Source organism: Aegilops tauschii, chromosome 1 (assembly GCF_002575655.3).
Source record: "Aegilops tauschii subsp. strangulata cultivar AL8/78 chromosome 1, Aet v6.0, whole genome shotgun sequence".
NCBI classification, from domain to species: domain Eukaryota; kingdom Viridiplantae; phylum Streptophyta; class Magnoliopsida; order Poales; family Poaceae; genus Aegilops; species Aegilops tauschii.
In genome coordinates, this window is record NC_053035.3 from 437,754,014 (window position 1) to 437,773,204 (window position 19,191).

The 19,191-nt window shown below is 45.7% G+C and overlaps 1 long non-coding RNA gene across 1 annotated transcript; it reads left to right on the top strand.

Moving 5' to 3' along the window:
• The first annotated feature begins 15,402 nt into the window (after window positions 1-15,402).
• LOC141023832 (uncharacterized) lies at window positions 15,403-17,307 on the top strand. Its single transcript, XR_012185433.1, has 3 exons — window positions 15,403-15,929; window positions 16,016-16,119; window positions 16,874-17,307. It is a non-coding gene; the product is annotated as an uncharacterized lncRNA (long non-coding RNA).
• Window positions 17,308-19,191: the final 1,884 nt, after the last annotated feature.

Consider the following 19,191-nt stretch of genomic DNA (forward strand, 5'->3'; position numbering starts at 1 on the left):
TTCATGCTCAAAGCTGGCACTAAATAACAATTATTGAGGTTTAAAACTAATCCCGTAGGTAGATGCAGAGGTAGCGTGCCGACGGCGATCACATCGACCTTGGAACCATTCCCGACGCGCATCATCACCTCGTCCTTCGCCAGTCTCCGTTTATTCCGTAGTTCCTGTTTTGAGTTACAAATATGAGCAACCGCACCGGTATCAAATACCCAGGAGCTACTACGAGTATTGGTAAGGTACACATCAATTACATGTATATCACATATACCTTTGGTGTTGCCGGCCTTCTTCTTGTCCACTAAGTATTTGGGGCAGTTCCGCTTCCAGTGACCACTTCCCTTGCAATAAAAGCACTCAGTCTCGGGCTTGGGTCCATTCTTTGACTTCTTCCCAGTAACTGGTTTACCGGGCGCGGCAACTCCCTTGCCGTCCTTCTTGAAGTTCTTCTTACCCTTGCCCTTCTTGAACTTAGTGGTTTTATTCACCATCAACACTTGATGTTCTTTTCTGATCTCTACCTCAGCTGATTTCAGCATTGAATATACCTCAGGAATGGTCTTTTCCATCCCCTGCATATTGAAGTTCATCACAAAGCTCTTGTAGCTTGGTGGAAGCGACTGGAGGATTCTGTCAATGACCGCGTCATCCGGGAGATTAACTCCCAGCTAAGACAAGCGGTTGTGCAACCCAGACATTCTGAGTATGTGCTCACTAACAGAACTATTCTCCTCCATTTTACAGCTGAAGAACTTGTCGGAGACATCATATCTCTCGACCCGGGCATGAGCTTGGAAAACCAATTTCAGCTCCTCGAACATCTCATATGCTCCATGTTTCTCAAAACGCTTTTGGAGACCCGGTTCTAAGCTGTAAAGCATGCCGCACTGAACGAGGGAGTAATCATCAGCACGCTGCTGCCAAGCGTTCATAACGTCTTGGTTCTCAGGGATTGGTGCTTCACCTAGCGGTGCTTCTAAGACATAATCTTTCTTGGCTACTATGAGGATGATCCTCAGGTTCCGGACCCAGTCCGTATAGTTGCTGCCATCATCTTTCAGCTTGGTTTTCTCTAGGAACGCGTTGAAATTGAGGACAACGTTGGCCATTTGATCTACAAGACATAGTGTAAAGATTTTAGACTAAGTTCATGATAATTAAGTTCATCTAATCAAATTATTTAATGAACTCCCACTCAGATAGACATCCCTCTAGTCATCTAAGTGATACATGATCCGAATTTAACTAGGCCGTGTCCGATCATCACGTGAGACGGACTAGTCAAGATTGGTGAACATCTCCATGTTGATCGTATCTTCTATACGACTCATGCTCGACCTTTCGGTCCTCCGTGTTCCGAGGCCATGTCTGTACATGCTAGGCTCGTCAAGTCAACCTAAGTGTATTGCGTGTGTTCCGAGGCCATGTCTGTACATGATAGGCTCGTCAACACCCGTTGTATTCGAACGTTAGAATCTATCACACCCGATCATCACGTGGTGCTTCGAAACAACGAACCTTCGCAACGGTGCACAGTTAGGGTGAACACTTTCTTGAAATTATTATAAGGGATCATCTTACTTACTACCGTCGTTCTAAGCAAATAAGATGCAAAAACATGATAAACATCACATGCAATCAAATAGTGACATGATATGGCCAATATCATTATGCTCCTTTGATCTCCATCTTCGGGGCACCATGATCATCTTCGTCACCGGCATGACACCATGATCTCCATCATCATGATCTCCATCATTGTGTCTTCATGAAGTCGTCACGCTAACGATTACTTCTACTTCTATGGCTAACGCGTTTAGCAACAAAGTAAAGTAAATTACATGGCGTTATTCAATGACACGCAGGTCATACAAAATAATAAAGACAACTCCTATGGCTCCTGCCGGTTGTCATACTCATCGACATGCAAGTCGTGATTCCTATTACAAGAATATGATCAATCTCATACATCACATATATCATTCATCACATCTTCTGGCCATATCACATCACATAGCACTTGCTGCAAAAACAAGTTAGACGTCCTCTAATTGTTGTTTGCAAGTTTTTACATGGTTTGTAGGTTTCTAGCAAGAACGTTTTCTTACCTACGTATGACCACAACGTGATTTGCCAATTTCTATTTACCCTTCATAAGGACCCTTTTCATCGAATCCTTTCCGACTAAAGTAGGAGAGACAGACACCCGCTAGCCACCTTATGCATCTAGTGCATGTCAGTCGGTGGAACCTGTCTCACGTAAGCGTACGTGTAAGGTCGGTCCGGGCCGCTTCATCCTACAATGCCGCCGAAACAAGAAACGACTAGTAGCGGCAAGAAGAATTGGCAAACTCAACGCCCACAACTGCTTTGTGTTCTACTCGTGCATAGTAACTACGCATAGGCCTGGCTCTGATACCACTGTTGGGAATCGTAGCATAATTTCAAAATTTTCCTACGCTCACCAAGATGCATCCATGGAGTATACTAGCAATGAGGGAAAGGAGTGCATCTACATACCCTTGTAGATCGCGAGCGGAAGCGTTCCAATGAACGTGGATGACGGAGTCGTACTCGCCGTGATCCAAATCACCGATGACCGAGTGCCGAACGGACGACACCTCCGCGTTCAACACACGTACGGTGCAGCGACGTCTCCTCCTTCTTGATCCAGCAAGGGGGGAAGGAGAGGTTGATGGAGATCCAGCAGCACAACGGCGTGGTGGTGGATGCAGCGGGATGTCGGCAGGGCTTCGCCGAGCTTATACGAGAGGAAGAGGTGTTGCAGGAGAGGAGGGAGGCGCCCAAGGCTGTGTTGTTGCTGACCTCCCTCCCCCCTTTATATAGCCCCCCTGGGAGGGGGGGGCGCCGGCCACAACCCATCTAGGGCAAGGGGCGGCGGCCAAGGGGGGGAACTTGCCCCCCAAGGAAAGTGGGGCGCCCCCCCACCCTAGGGTTTCCAACCCTAGGCGCAGGGGGGAGGCCCATGGGGGGCGCCCCAGCCCACTAGGGGCTGGTTACCCTCCCACTTCAGCCCATGGGGCCCTCCGGGATAGGTGGCCCCACCCGGTGGACCCCCGGGACCCTTCCGGTGGTCCCGATACAATACCGGTAACCCCCGAAACTTTCCCGGTGGCCGAAACTTGACTTCCTATATATAATTCTTCACCTCCGGACCATTCCGGAACCTCTCATGACGTCCGGGATTTCATCCGGGACTCCGAACAACTTTTGGGTTTCCGCATACACATATCTCTACAACCCTAGCGTCACCGAACCTTAAGTGTGTAGACCCTACGGGTTCGGGAGACATGCAGACATGACCGAGACGCTTCTCCGGTCAATAACCAACAGCGGGATCTGGATACCCATGTTGGCTCCCACATGTTCCACGATGATCTCATCGGATGAACCACGGTGTCGAGGATTCAATCAATCCCGTATGCAATTCCCTTTGTCAATCGGTATGTTACTTGCCCGAGATCCGATCGTCGGTGTCCCAATACCTTGTTCAATCTTGTTACCGGCAAGTCTCTTTACTCGTACCGCAATGCATGATCCCGTGACCAACGCCTTAGTCACATAGAGCTCATTATGATGATGCATTACCGAGTGGGCCCAGAGATACCTCTCCGTCACACGGAGTGACAAATCCCAGTCTCGATCCGTGCCAACCCAACAGACACTTTCACAGATACCCGTAGTGCACCTTTATAGTCACCCAGTTACGTTGTGACGTTTGGCACACCCAAAGCACTCCTACGGTATCCGGGAGTTGCACGATCTCATGGTCTAAGGAAAAGATACTTGACATTGGAAAAGCTCTAGCAAACGAAACTACACGATCTTTTATGCTATGCTTAGGATTGGGTCCTGTCCATCACATCATTCTCCTAATGATGTGATCCCGTTATCAATGACATCCAATGTCCATAGTCAGGAAACCTTGACTATCTGTTGATCAACGAGCTAGTCAACTAGAGGCTTACTAGGGACACGTTGTGGTCTATGCATTCACACATGTATTACGATTTCCGGACAATACAATTATAGCATGAATAATAGACAATTACCATGAACAAAGAAATATAATAATAACCATTTATTATTGCCTCTAGGGCATATTTCCAACAGTCTTGTGTGGGAAAGTAAAATACCCTACTGATTTTCTTGTTCTTGGTTCCCCACAAGATGAGGTACACCTTTCTTGAACACCGTTAATGCTAAAATAGATTGTGAGAAACAAACTGTCGGTGTTAGCTTTGGTGATGTGTCTCATGAGTTTAATTTTAACAAGTTTAGTAGAAAACCTCATAAAAAAGAATTGCCTAGTGAGGATGAAATAATTGGTCTTGCTTCTATTGCTGTGCCTCCTACTGGTCCTTTAGAACAATATCTGCTAGACCATGAAAATGATTTACATATGCATGAAAGAAATGAAATAGATAATTTTTTTTCGAACAACAACCTCTGCTTAAACACAATTTGCCTATTGAAACTCTAGGATGTCCTCCTCCACCTAAAAGTGATCCTGTCTTTGAATTAAAACAACTGCCGGACACTTTGAAATATGCTTATCTTGATGAAAAGAAGATATATCCTGTTATTATTAGTGTTAACCTTTCAGAACATGAAGAAGAAAGATTATTGAAAGTTCTAAGGAAGCACCGAGCTGCTATTGGATATACTCTTGATGATCTAAAGGGCATTAGTCCCACTCTATGTCAGCACAAGATTAATATGGAACCTGATGCTAAACCCGTTGTTGATCACCAATGTCGGTTGAAAGATTGTGGATGTCGCCTAGAGGGGGGGGGAGGGTGAATAGGCGCTTTAAAATAATTACGGTTGAGGCTTGAACAAATGCGGAATAAACCTAGCGGTTAATTTGTCAAGCACAAAACCTACAACAAATAGGCTCACCTATGTGCACCAACAACTTATGCTAAGCAAGAAAAACTACTTAGGTGATAGCAAGATATATGACAAGAAACAATATGGCTATCACAAAGTAAAGTGCATAAGTAAAGGGCTCGGGTAAGAGATAACCGAGGCACGCGGAGACGACGATGTATCCCAAAGTTCACACCCTTGCGGATGCTAATCTCCGTTTGGAGCGGTGTGGAGGCACAATGCTCCCCAAGAAGCCACTAGGGCCACCGTAATATCCTCACGCCCTCGCACAATGCAAGATGCCGTGATTCAACTAAGGGACCCTTGAGGGCGGTCACCGAACCGGTACAAATGGAAACCCTTGGGGGCGGTCACCGAACCCGTACACTTTGGAAACCCTTGGGGGCGGTCACCGATACCCGTCAAATTGCTCGGGGCGATCTCCACAACCTAATTGGAGACCCCGACGCTTGCCCGGAGCTTTACACCACAATGATTGAGCTCCGAACACCACCAACCGTCTAGGGCGCCCAAGCACCCAAGAGGAAAAAGCTCAAGGGTACCAAGCGCCCAAGAGTAATAAGCTTCTCAACTTGTAACTTCCACGTATCACCGTGGAGAACTCAAACCGATGCACCAAATGCAATGGCAAGGGCGCACGGAGTGCCCAAATCCTTCTCTCCCAAATCCCACCAAAGCAACTAATGCTAGGGAGGAAAATGAGAGGAAGAACAAGAAGGAGAACACCAAGAACTCCAAGATCTAGATCCAAGGGGTTCCCCTCACATAGAGGAGAAAGTGATTGGTGGAAATGTGGATCTAGATCTCCTCTCTCTTTTCCCTCAAAAACTAGCAAGAATCCATGGAGGGATTGAGAGTTAGCAAGCTCGAAGAAGGTCAACAATGGGGGAAGAACACGAGCTCAAAGGATAAGGTTGAATGACGAAGAAGACCCCCTTTTATAGGAGCTCCCGAATCCAACCGTTATGTGCTCAGTCCGCGCACGAGCGGTACTACCGCTCAGGGGAGCGGTACTACCGCCCGGGCGGTAGAACACGGAGAGCGGAGCAAAACAGAGGGCGAGGCAGAGCCGTATGAGCGGCACTACCGCTGGAGCCAACGGTACCATCGTTGGCCGCAGCGGTACTACCGCTTGGCCTAGCGGTACTACCGCTGGGACCGCGCACAGCGCCTACCACGAGCACAGGGAGAAGGAACAGGGAGGAGGGCCATTGAGTGGCACTAGGGGCAGTGGTAGCCGTGGTACTACCGCACAAGAGGGGTACTACCGCTCCTACTGCCGCTACTACTGCCGCTGAACCCGACACGAGAAAACCACGTCTCGAGTCGAGGCGGTACCAGCATGGAACCGGAGCCGTACTACCTCTTATGGCCATGGGCGGTACTACCGCTGTGGGGCAGCGGTACTACCGCTTGTGGCAATACGCGGTACTGCCGATCCGGCCCAGCGGTACTACCGCTGGCGCCATCCTTATGCCACTTCCACGAAAACAAGTATACTCCAAGGAAAACCAGAACTGCCAAAACTTCTGCAAATGAGCTCCGAATTGAGCAAACTCAAGCTTGTTGGATACAAGACGACGAGTAGCATCAAAACAGCCTAACAAATAGAGGAGTGAAACCTCCAACAGAGAAGAACTAACATAACCTCCAGCATCGAAAACATCATAGAAGATGCATGTGAACTCCGTTTTCGATGAACTCGAGCTTGTCAAGAAAATGACCATAAGCTCCAAATCTCACAAGGAGAAGAACCAAACAAGAACCAATAAAGATGATGCAAGGATGCAATGGTTTGAGCTCTCTACGAATGATACGATCAAGCTACTCATCGAGAGCCCCCCTTGATAGTACGGCAATCGATCCTATAACCCGGTCTCCCACAACTACCATGAGACCGGTAAAATAGAAAACCTATCAAGGGCAAACCTTTGCCTTGCGCATAGTCCACTTGAGCTGGATGATGACGATCTTGACTCCCTCAAGCTGGACCACCTTTCTTGATTGCGTTGGCTCGGTGAAGACTAGTGGATTGCTCCCCCATACTCCACTATGGGTGAGCCACTCTTCGGCACATCTTCACAAATCCATTGTCACCACAATGGACGGCAAGCTTCAAGCATAAGATCTCTTTGATGATGCTCCACTTGAACTTGCACATGCAAACTTGGTGACGAACACCATTTGATGTCATCCTCCATGGGTTGTATAATATCTTCCTCTTGACACAAGCCCATGGAAACATACCTACCCACACATAGAACTCTCACGTAGACCATGGGTTAGTACACAAAGCATAAAGGACAATGCTTACCTTACCATGCGATCACGTGATCCCTCTCGGTACATCTTCTACGCTTTGTGTGTTGATCAACTTGATTCACTCTTTGACTTAGTCTTGATCAACCTTGAATCTTTCCAACTCTCTTCATTTGGATGATGTCTTGAAGGTAAACATGAATGATCACACACACACTTCTTCTTCTTCAAGACATGCTTGCAATAAGCTCAACACTCACAAGACCAATCTTTGGACAATTCCTTAATAGCACCTTGGTCATCACAAACTCTCCTTGAAACCAACAAATGGACCTCAAGAAAAGCCTATGGACAAACCCTTCAAATATAACTCAAGGAAACCATTAGTCCATAGGGATTGTCATCAATTACCAAAACCAAACATGGGGGAAGGAAGTGGTAAGAACGGAAGTATTAAAGCTTCTGGAAGCAGGTATAATCTATCCTATAGCTGTTAGTAGATGGGTAAGTCTTGTTCATTGTGTCCCTAAGAAAGGAGGTATTACTGTTGTTCCTAATGATAAGAATGAACTTATTCCACAAAGAGTTGTTACAGGCTATAGAATGGTAACTGATTTTAGAAAATTAAACAAAGCAACTAGAAAAGATCATTACCCTCTGCCTTTATTGATCAAATGCTAGAAAGATTATCTAAGCACACACATTTTTGCTTCCTTGATGGATACTCTGGTTTTCACAAATACCTGTTTCTCAACCTGATCAAGAAAAGACCACTTTCACTTGTCCCTTTGGAACTTATGCTTATATATAGACATATGCCTTTTGGTTTATGCAATGCACCCTCTACCTTTCAAAGATGTATGACTGCTATATTCTCTGACTTTTGTGAAAAGATTGTTGAGGTTTTCATGGATGACTTCTCTGTTTATGGGAAGTCTTTTGATGATTGTTTAAGCAATCTTGATCGAGTTTTGCAGAGATGCGAGCAAATGAATCTTGTCTTGAATTGGGAGAAGTGCCAATTTATGGTTAATGAAGGTATTGTTTTGGGCAATAAAATTTCTGAAAGAGGTATTGAGGTGGACAAAGCTAAGGTTAAATGCCATGTCCTAAAGATATCAAAGGTATTCGTAGTTTCTTAGGTCATGCTGGTTTGTATAGGAGATTTATCAAGGACTTTTCTAAAATTTCTAGGCCCCTCACAAATCTTTTGCAAAAGGATGTTCATTTTGTTTTTGATGATGATTGATTAGAAGCCTTTGAAACACTCAAGAAAGTCTTAATTTCTGCACCTATTGTTCAACCACCTGACTAGAACTTGCCTTTGTAAATTATGTGTTATGCTAGTGATTATGCTGTTGGTGCTGTTCTAGGACAAAGAGTTGATAAGAAACTAAATGTTATTCATTATGCTAGTAAAACTCTAGACAGTGCTCAAAAAAAATATGCTACTACTGAAAAAAGAATTTCTAGCAGTGGTGTTTGCTTGTGATAAATTTAGATCTCACATTGTTGATTCAAAGTAATTGTTCACACCAACCATGCTGCTATTAAATATCTCATGGAAAAGAAAGATGCTAAACCTATACTTATTCGTTGGGTTCTCTTGCTACAAGAATTTGATTTACATATCACTGATAGAAAAGGAGCAGAGAACTCCGTAGCTGATAACTTGTCTAGGTTAGAAAATGTCCTTGATGACCCATAAAATATTGATGATAGTTTTCCTGATGAGCAGTTAGCTGCAATACATGTTTCTCATAACACTCATTGGTATGCTGACTATGCTAATTACATTGTTGCTAAATATTTACCACCTAGCTTCACATACCAACAAAAGAAAAAATTCTTCTATGATTTAACACACTACTTTTGGGATGACCCACATCTTTATATAGAAGGAGTAGATGGTATTATTAGACGTTGTGTACCTGAGCATGAACATGGACAAATCCTATGGAAATGTCACTCCGAAGCTTATGGAGGACATCATGCGGGAGACAAAACTGCTCACAAGGTATTGCAGTCTGGATTTTATTGGCCTACTCTCTTCAAGGATGCTCGTAAGTTCGTCTTATCTTGTGATGAATGCCAAAGAATAGGTAATATCAGTAAGTGTCAAGAAATGCCTATGAATTATTCACTTGCTGTTGAACCATTTGATGTTTGGGGATTTGATTACATGGGACATTTTCCTTCCTCTAACGGGTATACACATATTTTGGTTGTTGTTGATTATGTCACTAAGTGGGTAGAAGCTATTCCAACTAGCAGTGCTGATCAAAACACCTCTATTAAAATGCTTAAGGAAGTTATTTTCCCAAGGTTTGGAATCCCTAAATATTTAATGACTGATGGTGGTTCACACTTTATTCATGGTGCATTCCGTAAAATGCTTGCCAAGTATGATGTTAACCATAGAATTGCATCACCCTATCATCCTCAGTCTAGTGGTCAAGTTGAACTTAACAATAGAGAAATAAAATTAATTTTGCAAAAGACTGTCAGTAGGTCCCGGAAGAATTGGTCTAAGAAATTAGATGATGCACTTTGGGCTTATAGAACAACATATAAAAATCCTATGGGTATGTCTCCTTATAAAATGGTTTATGGAAAGGCTTGTCATTTACCTCTTGAGTTAGAACATAAAGCATATTGGGCAATCAAAGAGCCTAACTATGATTTTAAACTTGCCGGTGAAAAGAGGTTATTTGATATTAGCTCATTAGATGAATGGAGAACCCAAGCTTATGAAAATGCCAAGTTATTTAAAGAAAAAGTTAAAAGATGGCATGATAAAAGAATCCAAAAGCGTGAGTTCAAGGTTGGAGAATATGTTCTTTTGTACAACTCTCGTTTCAGATTCTTTGCAGGAAAACTCCTCTCCAAATGGGAAGGACCCTATGTTATCGAGGAGGTTTATCGGTCTGGAGCTATGAAGATAAATAATGCCGAAGGTACTAACCGAAAGGTTGTTAATGGGCAACGAATAAAACATTATATCTCAGGTACGCCCATTAATATTGAAAGTAATATTATCCAAACTATGACACTAGAAGAACACATAAAAGAATCCTACTCGAACACTCTAGAATCGTGAAAAAGAGGAGGTATGTGATATGGTAAGTAAATGAACTACGAAAAATCTGCAAAAATATTTTCTGTCAGTTTTGGAATATAACAAAAATTAGGAAAATGAGAAACAACCAGGAATGTCACCCTGGTGGGCACAAGACACCAGGGCGCGCCTGGCAAGCCAGGCGTGCCCAGGTGGGTTGTGCCCACCTCGGGTACCTTTCGGACTCCGTTTTTCTACCGTTTGCTTGTTTCCCAAGATAAAAAAATCTTTATATACCCCCCGAACCTATTGACCACCGTATCGCGCAGAAATCTTCTGTTTTATCTTCTTGCTGTTTTCTGACAGATCCAGCTAAGCCAGCATCATGTCTTCCTCACCTTCCAACAACCGAGAAGAGGACGCAGGGTTGGTTCAGGAAGATCTAAGGAGAGAGGAAGCTTAAGAGGTTGCCATGGAGGAAGCTGAAGAAAATCCCTTTGGGGTTCACCCTCCGGCTTCCGAGAGAGGCACATTGGCTGGCATCTCCACTCACTCACCCTAATCCTCATCAAGCTATGAGACCGTCAAACAATCAAGAGAGCCCCGAAGTGCATGAAGGCCTCCCACCAAGAAGGCCTTTACACAGGTTACATCGTAATAATTTTCACAATTTGATTCAAAATTATGGAGTCGAGTATACTCCTCATTTGCACATACCTTCCAATTGGGTCATAGCTCCTCTAAGAGAAAGCAATGCAGGAACAAACCCCTGGGCCCCGGAAAATAAACACATAATGGTTGAAGTGAGGAAAATACCGAGTTACTTCATCAAGCCCTTCGGGAGATTCAAAGATTGAGGGGGGGGGGGTACTCATGGTTAGATTGGAAAATGCTTCTACACCAACACCACCACCTTCTTCATCACCAAGTAAAACTAAGTATCGGGTATGGGCACTCCCCTTGGCTCCCGCCAAGCTTGGGAGAGGTGCCCCGGTATCGTATCACCAAACTATCTTTTGCCTTTACTTATTTTAGTTCAATCCATAGTTATCTTTTGCTTTAGATGAATAAAAGTTTAGTTCGATCCTTTCTTTTCGAGAATTTGCTTAGTGATCTATCCTTGTAATCGTGTGCGAGATATATAATAAAGTATAGTTTGAGTTTTTGCTTTCTTTACTTTCATGTTCCAATAAAAAGAAAGGAAATAAATGAAAGAGATCATATTCTAATCTTATGGTAGGTGATGGCACCACATAAGGAAAAGTATAAGTAGAAAATTTTATTAGAGATTGACAAACATAGCATTGGCCAATGAGGCAACTCATGAAAGAATTCTAAGGGAAGAGAAGATTCACATATAAAAACACTATCCTGGAAATCTTTTGTGATTGTGAGCCCCCATCAAAATATTATATGCCAAAATTGTTGACGTTGGACAAGGAAGACAACATAATGATTAATCTTTGTTCATATTCACATAGAAGTTATATTGTCATAGATCCTTTAACGTGTGGTGCTTGCCCCTATCTTTGCTAGCCAAAAACTCCTCACTAAGTAGAGATACTACTTGTGCATCCAAAAAGCCTTAAACCCAAATCTTATTTTCAAGAGTCCACCATACCTACCTAAGGATTGAGTAAGATCCTTCAAGTAAGTTGTCATCGGTGCAACAAGGCAATAAAAATTGCTTCTAAAAGTGTGAGATCATTTAGTGTAAGAGAAAGTTGAGCGTTGTACGAACTTGTGATGGTGAAGAATAAAAGCGACATACTGCATAATAAAGATTGCCATCACAAGGGGCAATACAACGTGACATTCTTTTGCACTAAGGGGTTGAGCATACAAACAAATAAGCGCATGGCAACCTCTGCTTCCCTCTGCGAAGGGCCTATCTTTTACTTTTATGTATTTACTTTTATGCAAGAGCCAAAGTTTTTCTCTCTATTCCTTTTTATTTTTCTCTTTTGGCAAGCATCATGTGGTGAGGAAATATCTAGGCACATATGTCCAGTTGAATACGGATAGCATGATTTATTATTGTTGACATCACCCTTGAGGTGAATACGTTGGTAGGCGAAACTATAAGCCCCTCTTTCTATGTGTCCGGTTGAAACATTTTGCTCATGTGTATGCGGTGAGTGTTAGCAAACATGGAAGACTATATGATGGTTGAGTATGTGGACTTGCCTAAAGGCTCCGATACGTGACCCTTCCTGAAAAGATGATGAATTGTAGTTGCAAACTTGACTAAGAACATAGTTTGTTGGTTTCCAATAGAGTTTATGATTTATACTTTGTAAGTGTGATGAATTGTTACTTATTCATGAGAAGTCTATGATAAAAGTTCTATGATAAAAAATTTATATTAAAGTTTGTTGCTGTTATAATAATTCACATGATGCTTCTATGTTCGTATTTTGCTTTTATCGATACCTCTCTCTCTAAGCATGTGGACATGTTTTTTGATTTCGGTTTTCGCTTGAGGACAAGCGAGGTCTAAGCTTGGGGGAGTTGATACGTCCATTTTGCATCATGTTTACCTACTGTTATTTATGATGTTTTTACCCATAATAATGTTTTTTGGAGTAATTCAATGCCTTTTCTCTCATATTATGCAAGGTACACACAAAGAGGGAGAATTCCGGCAGCTGGAAATCTGGACCTGGAAAGGCTACGCCAGGCCACCTATTCTGCACAACTCCAAATGAGCTGAAACTTTATGGGGATTTTTTATGGAATATATGAGGAATATTGGAGCCAATAAGTACCAGAGGGGGCCCACCAGGTGGGCACAACCCACCTGGGCGCGCTTGGGAGCCCAGGCGCGCCCTGGTGGGTTGTGCTCCCCTCGGCCCACCTCTGGTGCCCATCTTCTGGTATATAAGTCATTTTGACCAGGAAAAAAATAAGGAGAGGACTTTCAGGACGGAGCGCCGCCATCTCGAGGAAAAACTTGGGCAGGAGCACTTTTGCCCTCCAGCGGGAGCGATTCCGCTGGGGGAACTTCCCTCCCGGAGGGGGAAATCATCGTCATCATCATCACCAACAACTCTCCCATCTTGGGGAGGGCAATCTCCATCAACATGTTCAACAACACCATCTCCTATCAAACCCTAATTCATCTCTTGTGTTCAATCTTTGTACCGGAACTATAGATTGGTGCTTGTGGGTGACTAGTAGTGTTGATTACATCTTGTAGTTGATTACTATATGGTTTATTTGGTGGAAGATCATATGTTCAGATCCAATATGCTATTTAATACCCCCTCTGATCTTGAGCATGATTATTATTTGTGAGTAGTTACTTTTGTTCTTGAGGTCACGGGAGAAATCATGTTGCAAGTAATCATGTGAACTTGATATGTGTTCGATATTTTGATAGTATGTATGTTGTGATTCCCTTAGTGGTGTCATGTGAACGTCGACTACATGACACTTCACCATATTTGGGCCTAAGGGAATGCATTGTGGAGTAGTTATTAGATGATGGGTTGCGAGAGTGACATAAGCTTAAACCCTAGTTTATGCGCTATTCCGTAAGGGACCGATTGGATCCAAAAGTTTAATGCTATGGTTAGAATTTATTCTTAATACTTTTCTCGTAGTTATGGATGCTTGCGAGAGGGTTAATCATAAGTAGGAGGTTTGTCGGGGCTCAGGAACGACACCTATGGGATCCCTCGGGAGTCCCTTCTACGGTTGGCGGGGCGTGCTGCTGCGCAAAGAGCGGGTCTAGAAGATCAATGCGCGCGGGGGGGGGGGGGGGGGGATTTTACCCAGGTTCGGGCTGCAAACGATGCGTAAAAACCTAGTCCTGCTTTGTGTGTATTTAGTGTTCTTGAGTTCTTGAACTAGCTGCGGTGCATGCCCGGTCCAAAAAGTCCGAATCCTTCCTCAGTACGCCTCGGGCCTCCTTTTATATGTCAAAGGGGTCGCCACAGTGGCACACAGGAGGTGGAAAGCATCTACAGTGTACAAGTCTATCCCTGACATCGTGGCACAAACACATTTAATGCGCCACCTACGTGTCCTCTTGCTTTATCGAGGACGGTAACAAGGCTCATCCCGTCCGTCGCCGCCTCGCCTTGCTTCGACGCGCGCCCAAGCTGACGAGGCATGCAGCGCCACGCTGGCTGGCTGTTGTGCTGGTGCGGTGACAGAGTCTTCACGAAGATCTGCATGCCACCACGCAGGTGCTTGCTTAGTTTGGCCTGGAAGATGCACGCTGCCACGCAGGCGCTCGCCTAGGTGGCGGGCTGATTGCCGTGTTGGAACGGCCGCGGGGCGGCGGAGCGTTGGTAGGCGTGGGCCTGGCTGTGGCCCTGCAGATGTTCCCGACAAGGGTCTTGCCGGGGTCTCGTAGGCGTCCCCAGCAAGGGTCTTGCCGGGGGTCTTCAGCCGTCCCTGGCAAGGGGTCTTGCCGGGGGTCTTCGTCTTCTGGTTTTTATCTAGTCTTGCAGGCCTTTGGTCTTCACAAAGATCTGCATGCCACCGCGCAGGCGCCCCTGAGCCTTGGTCTTGATGTTTGTCGATGGTGTCAGGACTCTAAGGCTCAAGGGTGGCGGCCTTGCTGGTGTTGGGCAAGTCGCCCCGGCAAGGCTCTTGCTGGGGCTGTGTAGGCCGCCCCAGGAAGGGTCTTGCCGGGGGAATCCACCTTTCCCCTTTGCTCTTCATGCTTCTGGCTTGAGTGCTGCGTCGGCAGCCTTGTGCCTTCCCTTCCTCTGCCCTGCCAAGCCCGGCCGCAGGCGTGGCTACGACTGCCCGTGCACAAGTAAAGGGGTACAGAAAAGGCCCCTACACTACTGGAATCAGGTACTTTGCCGTCAGCCAGCTCTTTGTCGTCTGCTAGCTGACGGCAAAGAAGGTCTTTGCCATCAGCTTACAGAAAGCTGACGGCAAAGAACGAGCGGACGACAAAGAGGGTGTTTGCCGTCAGCCTGCTCTTTGCCGTCTGCTAGCTGACGGCATAGAATCTTTGCCGTCTGCTAGCAGACGACAAAGAGGATGGGTGGCACACTAACGAGAACGACCTAACGGCTAGTTTTTTTGCCGTCTGCCCCGAAAGCACACGACAAAGAAAATAACCTAACGTATCTAACGGCCGCCCCCGCCCAACCCATGCCACGGACACGGATCGATGACTTGGCACACACCCACCCACGACCCACACAACCTCGAGCCCCACCCACGATGCACACACACCCACGCCCAACCCACGCACACACACCCACGTCGGATCCCATCTCTCTCGTCTTCCTCGATCCCCTTTCTCCACCCCACGCCGTCGCCAGATTCCGGCGATCCCCGCCGTTCCCCACTGCCCAGCTCTCCTCCCCGAGGTCACCTCTCCCCGCTCACCATCTCCACCGACCGGTTTCTCTCCTCGCCCAGGAGAGCCACGCCCAGGCACTGGTGGTGCACCGCGAGGAGGCCCCAACAGCGTCGAGCTGCTATTGCTGCGGGCACAGCGGCGTCGGCGTGGTCGCGATGGTAGCAGCCCTTCAAGATTCTCAGCGGCGGCGTCTCGGCGCTGATGGCGGAGTCGACGGCGAGCATCGGCGGGTACATGGCGTTGGGGTACCGGAGGGTGGCCGGCGTGCAGCTCTCCATCAACCACCTCAAGCCCGCCCGCCTCGGCGACCGCATCGAGGCCAAGGCGAACCCCATCCGGTACCTCAACCCCGACGCGTCCTTGGACAAGGTATGTGTGCCGCTGCCGCCGCCGGCGTGTCCCCGAGTGACTCCGTGAGGTTCTGATTGGTTCGGTGTCTGGGTTTTGGTGTGCAGGACCAGCTGCTAGACGCGGTGCACTAGATCCGGCAGGCGGTGGGGCTCGCCTGCGGCCTGTTCTGGGGCGCCGCCCCCCTCGTCGGCGCCTTCTGGATCGCCCTGTCAGTCCCTCCCTCCCTCCATCCTCAAAGCCCCAACCTTCTTCTTTCCCTTCAGACATAGGCATAGATTCAGGTTCATTGTTAACTGAATTCATAAGCTCATCTCACACTGAATTTGGGACCCCCTTTCCATCGTGTAGTATAGTAGTAGCAAGTCAGCCACACATGAATTAGTAGATGAGTCTAGCAATTCTGTTAACTGCATTATTTCAGAAACCCGCTTTGTTTTGCCTTTCATTGATCACGGCGACAGGTCAGAGGAGGTGAACTGAGTGTTAGATTTGCTGCGAATTGGAGGTTCATTAGCCTCGTCTCTAAGCACTCGTCACCAGCTCAGCAACAAGCATTGTAGTGGTTATTCACTTTCTCTGGTATTAGATGTGACATGAGCTATTCAATTAGCTGTTTGTTTGGCGTGGCCGTCAGCAAACCAACGCTATTGCCGCATATATGTAGTGGGATATGAACTGCTCTTAGTTTCTCTGTGCTCATTATTAGTTCAATAAATTGGCAAATGGCTGCTGATGTATGATTGGATGGCTTTGTTCATCTTGCTAGAGTCGGCGCCCATCACGGACATCACCACTGGCCGTGTTTCAATTGTGTTTTGTACTTTCACGAATCCTTCTCTTGCTCTATTCTCGTGACCTGTCTCTATATATTCAAATTTTACAGCTAAAATATTTTATTATACATTACTCTTGTCATAGCTCCTTTTTTATGCCATTCAACTAACTTGCTCTTGTCCATGCAGATGGAGTAGGAGGACGAGCAGCAGCAGCAAATCAGCCTGATGATGACGGGGTGCGGGAGGCAATGGTGATCATGCTGATGGCATGAAGAAGGCTGATGACCACAACCTGGACCTGTTGGCATTTAGAGATGGCAAACACAAGCGGCGTGGAGACAGCAATCTGGACCACCCACCTCCCTTGCCTTTTTAATCTTGGTTGTGGTGGTTGCATCACTAGCGCGGTCGCAAATCAGTATGTAGTGTGCTTGTAGAGTTGGGTCTGGACTGCAGTGTCCATCCAGTGGTTTAGGTGCTGTTGCTGCTAGATCCCATGATGCTCACCTAAGTTTTGTGTTATGTGGAGGCCAACCTTTGTGATCTTATTTGTCGACACTAGTGTGATCTCGTCTTACTTTGTGATACAGGTCGTATGATATATATGTTTTTATGGATGATCTTGTGATGTTCTTATTTTCCTATGGCCTGTGTTGATATTTGTGATATATGCATTGGCTATACATATGAATATGAATTGCTGAACATACTGTAAATCAATGTAACATCCCAAATTTTCAATTTGGAATGTTATACATTAAATCATCATTGCATAGCATATTTTATTGCATTTTGGCAAATCCTCGAAAAATCCTAAGCAACTCAAGGACCCTCGGAGAGAGTTGGGGATTTTCGTGGTTTTCATATTTGATTTTTAACAAATAATGAAACGAGGATTTTTGGTTTTATTTGTTTTTCTCTCCGAAAATATTTCGTATTAAAATAAATGAGAGGAGAAAATATGACTTCTCCAAAATAATTGAAATATTTGAGGAAAAATATTAAAATCAAATATTGGATTTTATTCGGGTTTTATTTGCAATTTTAAATGCATTAGAAAAATTGCACGTTTTCAAAACTGCATTTTTGGGCCAAGAAAAATGTTCATATTGTTCTAATTAATTTAATTAGACGGTGAAAATTTGTTTTAGCATTTTTGGATTTTTATTTATTTTTCTATGATTTTTTTTAGATTCGGCGAAATTATAAAAAAAAACGCCGAGCGCGCCGACTGGGCCGAAGCCCAGCAGACGGCCCAGCCAGCCCCGCGCCTCGTCTCCTTTCTGGAGTCGGACGCCGCCGCCGCCGTGTCCCGCTAGGACACCGCCGCCGCCGCCTTGCCCCTCCCCACGCCACCCCTCCCCTCCTATAAGTACCCCGACCCCGCCCCCTCTCCCTCACCCCGTTCCCCACCCCGAGGAGCCCGACGCCGAGCCGAAGCCGAGCCGCCGCCGCCGCGGGAAGCCCCGAACGCCGCCGCCCTCGTCAGCCCGCCGCCTCCCGACGACGCCCGCAGCCCCGCCGCCCCTCGCCGCCCCCGTCCGACCCCGCCGGAGCCCCGCCCCGATCCCGCCGGAGCTGCCCGACGAGGTAGCCGAGCCGCCGCCGCCGAGCCGGTTTTTTTTCAAAAAAAAACCTCGGTTTATTTTTTTGAAACCCTAGTTTTTTTATATAGATCGGTTTATTTCTTTTCGGTTTATTTAATTAGTGAACGTTCACCGACCCGTTCGTTTTAACGAACGTGTTCGTCGGTTAGTCGCTGTTAACGAACGTCTGTTCGTTTAACTGTTCGTCAGTTTTCTTTTTCGTCGGATTTTCCGCGATTATTCCAGATCGCGATTTCTGATCAGATTTTCGTTTTCATTTATCTTTTCGTTCGTTTATCAGAATCAGGCGATTCAAGCGCCTAGAGTTTCGTCTCGAAATTCTCTTTCCGTTTAACCCACTCAAACAAGTTTTTTCTACTGTAAAATTTGACCTAGATCCAGATTAGTAAACGAAGCTTGTTTCTTTCGCCATTTGACTTTCGTTGCTTCGTTTGATTTGATTCTTTTTGCAAACCGAAGTTATTAAGTTGAACTTTCTGAGTTTTACCTGTGCATTTGATGAGTGCTTATTGTATGCTTGTTTGTTTGCGATAGAGTACCCGGAGTGCGCCGCTTGCTACTTCGAATCGCTAAGTTTCACGGATCATCAGCAAGGGAAGTAACACGTTGATCATACCTCTTTTACTACCCTGTTTTATTGCATTAGACCAACCCTCAAACATTGCATGGTTAGGATCTAATTAAATTGTGGGTATTGGGATGTAGTTGAGGTAGTACCTATTACCTGTTTATTATCAAACCCTTGGGAGTTACTTCTACGTTTGCTTATATCGCTATGCTATGCTAGTAGACGTGGATTGGGTTTGAGAGATATTCACGACAGATGTGAGATTGTTAATTAATGGTTTACTTAAGGTGGCAACTAAAACTCACATCTGGGTGGATTGAGGCACCTGG